Here is an 8,828-nt window from a genome sequence, read left to right on the forward strand (position 1 = left end):
TATTTCTCTGCTATTCTAAATTCCTCTATTGTGAGTTCTCTGTTTAGGTCTCTACCCCATTTTTTAATTGGCTTACTTGGTTTGTTGGTGTTTAACTTATTAAGTTCTTTATATATTTTTGATATTAGCCCTCTGTCAGATACAGGGTCGGTGAAGATCCTTTCCCAATATGTAAGCTGTTGTTTTGTTCTGATGAGAGTATCCTTTGCCTTACAGAAGCTTTTCAGTTTCCTGAGGTCTCATTTATTGATTGTTGATCCTAGAGCCTGTGCTGCTTGTGTTCTGTTCAGGAAGTTGTCTCCTGTGCCAATGAGTTCAAGGCTCTTCCCCACTTTTTCTTCTATCTGATTTAGTATGTCTGGTTTTAGGTTGAGGTCTTTGATCCACTTGAACTTAATTTTGTGCAGGGTGATAAGTAGAGATCCATTTCCATTTTTTTTTTTTTTTTTTTTTTTTTTTTTACATGTAGACATCCAGTTAGACCAGCGCCATTTGTTGGGGATGCTATTTTTTTCCATTGTATGTTTTTGACATCCTTGTCAAAAATCAGATGTCCATAAGTGTGTGCGTTTATTTCTCGGTTTTCAGGTCAATTTCATTGATCTACCATTAAGTTTCTATGCCAGTACACTTTTCATCACTTCATTTCTTTCTCTTTAACCCTTACCACTAAGGAAGTAATATAACATGTTTTCTGCTTAAGTAGGAATATTTTCCTCACATTTTCTAAGATTTGTTTATATTCTTAGAACAAGACTCTGCTTTCTTTATAATTGATGCTGAATAACAACAGGCAAATTTCCTTTTCCTACCTTCAACATTCCAGCCTCCTTAATCCTCCCTTCTATCCTTGAATGCATCAAAGTCTTCTCACCTAATACTGCCTCTCTCCTCTGTTCCTGACTGAAGTCTTCAATGGAAAAATAATAAAAAAATATTGCAGAATTTCATATATTTATATGGCTGGGTAAAATCTACCCCACCCTTTTAATTCATATTCTACCCTACCACTACTTTTCACTTTAAACTCCTGTGTTCTTTTAAACACATTGAGTCCACTCAATATGTGAATTAGTGCATTAGTATGCACTGAAGCATATTAGCCTTGTGAGGTGATGATCCCTGTAGAGAAATCATACCATCGGGGACACATGGACCCTCATTCTCTTTCATGCAATATGGTATAGTTGGTTGAGTTATAACTCCACCTAGAAGATGCCCTTACCATTTGAGAGATCCCAATCTGTAACAAGGATAACACTCAAATAAACTTCTTTTCTCCATAAACTTAACCAGCCTCAGGTGTTTTACAACAGTGATACAACATGAAGGAAGCCAGTGTGTTTCAGTGATAACTATGTAACTCATGAAATGAACAAAAGTCGCCCAAATGATAGCATCACGAAGAAGGGCGAAAACCTTTACTTCTTCAAGTCTCTGAAATTCTGAGTCTCTGAAATTGTAACCGATTATTTAAATAAAACCCTATTTCTCAGAATTTCTGGTTGTAAAAGATAGCTTATCAGTCTCTTTAAGTTGAGGAAGTCACTTCTACCACTCATTTTCTGTTTCTTAAACTGTGTTGCCTATATTCATTTTTAAATATATTTTCATTCCTTTTAAAATATATTACTCTATTTTCATTCATGGCAGCTTCTCGTGAGTTACTCTTTCCCATTGATAATCCAACAAAGTCCATGAGTTTCAAAGAATGAAGTTCCCTTTTAAGTTCCTGGTGTTCATATATTTTGGCAACTGGCATTTAAAGAAGAAGACTTTTAGGGATCTTTCAACCTTCAATATCTAGACCTCACCTCTCTTCTGTATGCCCTAATGATTTCCTCTTTTATTTTCATCTGTTTTTAGTCTTGCTGTGTGAGTTAGTGTCTTTAGGTCTGATGGAGATGGTAAGGTAAGATGGTTGCTAGGCAACCTCATCTATTTCTAATAGAATGCTGAGAAATTTTCCTATGAAAATCTTATTTATGTAGAATTTGGTGGGAAAGCAGCTTTTAGTAATAAAGCTTCAAAAATACTCAGAAAGCTTTGAAATACATACCTATAGAGTATTCAAAATATCTCTTGGAAAACAAAAACTTGATGGGGTAAGATATTTATTTATTTATCTATCTATCTATCTATCTATTTATTTATTTATTTTGCAATTTTTATTGTTTATTATTATTAGTTACATTTTATTAACTCTGTATCCCAGCTGTATCCAACTTCCTTATTCCCTCCCAATCCCACCTTCCCTCCCTCAGCTTCTCCCTGCCCCTTTCCAAGTTCATGGTTTGGGGGGACCTCCTCCCCTTTCGTCTGGCCCTGTTTTATCAGGTATCTTCAGGGCTGGCTGCAAAGTCCTCCTCTGTGGCCTAGCAGAATTGTTCCTCCCTTGGGGGGTGGGGAGGTCAAAGAGCCTACCATTGAGTTCCTGTCAGAGATAGTCCCTGTTCCCCTTACTATGGGAAACCAATTGGTTATTGAGCCACCATGAGCTTCGTCCGAGCAAAGGTTCTAGGTTATATCCATATATGGTCCTTGGTTGGAGAAACAGTTTCAGAAAAAAAACCCTGTGCCCAGATATATTTGGTCCTTGTGGGGGAAATGATAAGATATTTATTTTTAACTGGCAAGTTTTAGCTATTTGTTTTAAAAATACACATTTACTTTAAAAGTGTTCTTATAATGTGACTTGATGGAATTAGTAACTCATTAAAATAAGTCTGCTTGAAGCCCACAGCCAAAAATTAGACAGAGCGCAGAGAGTCCTATGTAAAAGTTGGGAGAATGACTGGGGGAAAAAGAAGGGTCAAGGACTCCAGAAGAAGATCTACAGAGTCAACTAACCTGGACACAATAGAGACTTAATCATCAACCAAAGAGCATAATAGACTGGTCCCATGCACCTCGCTCATATGTGACAGATACTCACACTCATGTTCATGTGCATCACCCAACAAATGGAGACAGGACCTGCTCTCTCTCAGATTTCTCTCCTTGTATCCCTAACCATGCTGCCATGTCTGGCCTCAGTGGGAGAGGATGTGCCAGCGTGTGTTGGTAACCCATCCTTCTCAGAAGAGAAGGAAAGAAGAGACTGGAGCAGGAGGGTATGTGGGGAGTAGGGAGGAGAAGAGGGGAGCCTGGAATCAGGATTCAAAGTGAATAAGTAAATAAATTCAAAATAAAATGTCTAAATATTTTCTTTATTTTTCCTAGATTGGAAATGCAGGCATGGCTACCTTAGCCCATTCTCAGAGGCCTGAACAATTTAGAAAAGCTATCTGTTTTGCCTATGGATATATTTAACAGTTACATGTTAACTGCAGCTATATTTTTAACATTCATATGTTACCTGTGGATATATATTTATCATTTAACATCCCCTTCCAGGTGCATATGAATGCTATAAGAAAAAAAAAGAGACTTTATATGCAGGAATTCAGTCATTTGGGAGGTATAACATCACATTACACAGGGATTTTCACTTATCCTGAGTTCGTGCTGCACAGGGTAGTGGGGGCAATCAGAGGTCAGATTAAATTTCTGCCTTCAACAAATGTAGATGAAGTGTCATGTTAAAGTGTCTTTCTTCTTTGGAATAGTCACTCAGAATGATCTTTTCTAGTCCCCATGATTTGTCTGCAAAATTCATGATTTCCTTGTTTTTAACTGTTGAGTAATTTTCTGTTGTGAAAATGTACCACAATTTCTGTATCCATTGCTCAATTGAGGTTCATCTGGGTTGTTTCCAGAATCTGGCTATTACAAATAGAGCTGTTATGAACATGGTTGAGCAAATGTCCTTTTTGTAATCTTGAGCATATTTCAGATATATGCCTAGGAGTTGTATAACTATGGGTGTCTATGCCACCTTTATATCCAGGGTTAAGTTGACACCAAAGGAGCTGGGAATTCATGACAACAAAAATGTAACACTTTTATCCCCATGAGGGAAGACTTGGTTAGTTCATAAGTTTCTTTCCTCATCAAGTAAAATTTTGCTGTTTTCATCATCCCAATTGCTATACTCAACAAACCTTTATCCTTTCAGTGACTAAATAGCACAAGAGTAAAATTAAGTTACCAAACACTTAACAGTCTACCTAATTATTTTCCATGCAAATGTGTATTAAATACCATTTCTATACAAGTCAACCTAGATGTGGTGCCATCTAGGTGCACCTGGGAAGTTAGGTGTACCCTTATTATGACATTAGAAAGAATTCTTTATTTTTTAATAGCAATGTATTTTTTAATTTTGTTTTTTTAAAATTCTTTATTAATTACACTTTATTCATTTTGTATCCCTCCTGTGGTTCCCTTCCTCCTCCAGTCCCAATCCCTCCTTTCCTTCCTCTCTGCACACATGCCCCTCCCCAAGTCCACTGATAGGGGAGGTCTTCTTTTCCTTCCTTCTGATCTTAGTCAATTAGGTCTCATCAGGAGTGGCTGCATTGTCTTCTTCTGTGGCCTCGTAAGGCTGCTCCCCCCTCAGGGGGAGGTGATTAAAGAGCAAGCCAATTAGTTCATGTCAGAGTCCCTGTTCCTATTACTATGGAATCCACTTGGATACTGAACTGCCATGGGATACATCTGTGCAGGGGTCTTAGGTTATCTCTATGCATAGTCCTTGGTTGGATTATCAGTCTCAGGAAAGACCTCTGTGCTCAGATTTTTTGGTTCTGTTGCTCTCCTTGTGGAGTTCCTGTCCTCTCCAGATCTTACTGTTTCCCACTTCTTTCATAAGAATCCGTGCACTCTGTCCAAAGGTTGGCCATGGGATCTGGAAAAGATCATTCTGAGTGAGCTGTCTCAGAAACAGAAAGACACACACGGTATATACTGACTCATATAGACATATAATATAGGATAAACCTACTGAAATCTGTACACCTAAAGAAACTAATCAAGAGGGAGGACTCTTGCTAAAATTTTCAATCCGTATCCAGAAAGGCAAAGAGGATGGACGTCAGAAGAAAGAGAAAAGAGGAAACAACTCAGGAGCCTGACACAGAGGACCTCTGAAAGGCTCTGTCCTGCAGACTGTCAATAAAGAATTCTTTAATGTGACCTCATGAAACTTAAAACCTTTTGTAAAACAAAGGACACTGTCATCGGAACAAAATAACAGCCTACAGACTGGGAAAGGATCTTCACCAAATCAATATCTGACAGAGGGCTAATATCCAGTATATATAAAGAATTCAAGAGGTTAAAGAGCAAAAGATAAAGTAATCTAATTAAAAATGGTGTATAGAGCTAAACAGAGAATTCTCAATAGAGGAATATCGAATTGCAGAGAAACACAGGAAGAAATGCTCAACATCCTTATTCATCAGGGAAATGTAAATCAGCATGACCCTGAGATTTTACCTCAAACTCATCAGAATCAAAAACTCAGAATCAAATCTCAGGTGAGAACACATGCTGGAGAGTATGTGGAGAAAGGGGAACCCTACTCCCCTGCTGATGGGAATGTGAACATGTACAACAACTTTGGAAATCAATCTAAAGCTTTCTCCAACAATTAGGAATAGTATATCCTCAAGATCCAGCTATACCATTACTAGGCATATATCCAAAAGATGCTCAAGTATACAACAAGGACATTTGCTCAAACGTGTTTGTATCAGCTTTTTTTTGTAATAGCCAGAAGGTAGAAACAATCCAGATGCCCTTCAGTTGTGGAATGGATACAGAAATTGTGGTACATCTACACAGTGGAATATTACTCAGCAATAAATAAACAAGGAAATCATGTAATTTTCAGGTAAATGGTGGAAACTGGAAAATATCATCCTGAGTGAGGTATCCCAGAAGCAGAAAGACACACAAGGTATATACTCACTCATAAGTAGATATTAGATATAGCATAAACCTACTGAAATATATACACTTAAAGAAATTAATCAAGAAGCAGGACTCTGGCTAAATTGCTCAATCCCCATTCAGAAAAGAATGGACATCAGAAGAGGGAGAAAACAGGGAACAGGACAGGAGGATAAAGACATTTTCAAATGTCAAATTCTGTACGTCTCTGATGTTTTGGAAGACTATCTATCCTCATGTAATTAATCTGTCTACAAAATCATATCTATCTGTTAAACTTAGGATGTATACTCCTGTTATAAATGAGACTAGTGTCTGACATGACTATGATTTGATTAACCAGCAATTAACTTGCATTGCCTAAAATTTTAACCAGTTTATAATAGCAGTTTAAAAGTATTGCAAGTAACTTTGAATTTGTATCAATATACTAAAGCTTATACCAATGTATCAAAAATAGACCTATTTTTACATCACTATATAAAATCCTCTACCAATGAGTTAAAAATAACCTTATTTGAGAATAACAAAGAAAGTGGAGTACTCTACTTTAAGTGGAGTAGATTCAATAATCTACCTTTTGTCTTCTTATTTCTATAAGATATCCCTGTATTTCCCTTTTTTTCTTTTTAAACCCTTTTCTCCTTATCTAAGAAAGAAAGAGAAAAGAAAAAGAGAAAGAGAGAAATCCGAGTCTAACCTTGTTCTTTCTGAATAAAACTGTTAATAATTTATAACCATCTCCCAATAACAATAAACATCCATACTCATAGAAAACAACCAAAAGCCTACAGAACCTCCCCTTAAGGAAAATTGGACGTCATTCTCATGGATTTCTTCTAGCTGAGATTTTGCACAAGGAGAAATCCTGTTAGGAGGCCCAAAGAAAATTGGGAAAAATGGTTAATTTAACAAGCAATAGCATTTCTGGTCCAGTCTTTAAATGTTGAGACATTTTAGGCTTAATAGAAGCCCTCTTTGGAACAGTCTAAAATGCTGTAGCAATTGAGATAAGTAGCTTTCTTCAACGCTCTCTTGGGAGCAGGCTTTGATGAGAAACAGCAATTGAAGCAGTTGAGGCAGGAACAAGCAGAATGCTGGAACATTCAAGATGCTGGAACAGATGTGTCAATGTCTCAGCATGCTAGAAGGAGGATTCTGTCAGGTTTGATCCAGCGTCTCCAGTGTCCAGTCCTTTTGTTCTACAAACATATGATTTCTCACAAGCATTATACAGTTCTAAAATTATAAATGTATGAAATGCACAGGATGAAACTAAACTGTAAGCTAATTTTATCTATGCCAATTAAAAGAATGACGTAACAAAATTTGAGGATATTTTAGCCAAGGGTTTATTGGCAACGTGTTGTTGGAGTTCTGGTTGGAGATATATTTTATATCTCAGTCAGTTTCAGAGTTGTTTCCTCGTAAAGGGATCAACAATATAAGTTACCATTATTATTGAACATATAATCATAATAATGTTGAGATCAAAACAAGGTTGTATATATCAAAATATCTTTTTGGACTCTTGGGTGCCTGTTGTATTAGGCCAAATTGCTATCTATCTCCTGAGAGAAGGCCTTTCATTAGAAAGACAAGCTGGTTGCCTTGAGTTTTGTTAATGGATTTTCATATATTAAACTATCCCTCTATTCCAGGGATGAAGTCTTCTTGGTCTTGGTGGATGATGTTTTGATGTGTTCATAGATTCAGTTTGTGAATATTTATTTTATTTTATTTTTTTTACATTTTGTTAACTCTGTATCCCAGCTGCATCCCACTCCCCCATTCCCTCCCAATCCCACCCTCCTTACCTCATCTCCTTTTCTGCCCCTTTTCAAGTCCACTGACTGTGGAGGACCTCCTCTCCTTTCATCTGACCATGTTTTATCAGGTATCTTCAGGACTGGCTGCAAAGTTCTCCTCTGTGGCCTAGCAGGATTACTTTTCCCTTGGCGGGAAGGGAGGTCAAAGAAACTGCTATTGAGTTCATGTCAGAAATAGTCCCTGTTCCCCTTACTAGGGTAACCCATTTGGTTACTGAGCTTCCATGGGCTACTTTGGAGCAGAGGTTCTAGGTTCTTGGTTAGAGAAACAGTCTAATATAAGACCCCTGTGCTCAGATGTATTTGGTCCTTTTGTAGCTGCTATCCTCTCCACGTCATACTAACTCCCCCTTCTTTCATATGATTCCTGAACTCCCCCGAAGTTTTGGTTATGAGTCTTAGTATCTGTTTTGATACACTGCTAGGTAGAGTCTTTCAGAGGCCCTCTGCGGTAGGCTCCTGTCCTGTTACTTGTTTTCTCCTACGTCCAATGCCCATCCCATATGTCTTTCTAAGTGAGGATTGATCATCTTACCCCGGGTCTTCTTTCTTGTACACAACAAAGATATTTGCTCAACCATGTTTGTAGCAGCTATATTTATAATATGCAGAACCTGGAAACAACCCAGATGTCCATCAACGGAGGAATGGAAACAGAAACTGTGGTATTTTTACACAATGGAATACTACTCAGCAATCAAAAACAAGGAAATCTTGAAATATGCAGGCAAATGCTAGGATCTAGAAAAGATCATTCTGAGTGAGGTATCCCAGAAGGAAAAAGACACACATCATATATACTCACTTATATAGACCTATACGATATGATAAACATAATGAAATCTATACACCTAAAGAAGATAAACAAATTTGTGAATTTCTTATTGAGAATTTTTGCATCAATGTTCATAAAGGAATTTAGTCTGAAATTCTCTTTCTTTGTTCGGTGTTTGCATGGTTTAGGTATCTTAAATGTGAAATGGAAGCTAACAGTGGATACAATCACTGATTAGGGAGAATGGAGGTTTGGCCAATGTCCAATGGGACAGGAAAGTGGAAAAGACACTGGCAAGGAAGGCTTCATAACTAGTAGAAGTAGGAGAGATGAAAAGGAATGCTGCAAAAGCACTGAATTACAAATGCTTTCATGATATCTGATGTCTT

Source organism: Psammomys obesus, unplaced genomic scaffold (genome assembly GCF_907164565.1).
Source record: "Psammomys obesus unplaced genomic scaffold, mPsaObe1.curated_primary_1811, whole genome shotgun sequence".
In the NCBI taxonomy this organism is placed as follows: domain Eukaryota; kingdom Metazoa; phylum Chordata; class Mammalia; order Rodentia; family Muridae; genus Psammomys; species Psammomys obesus.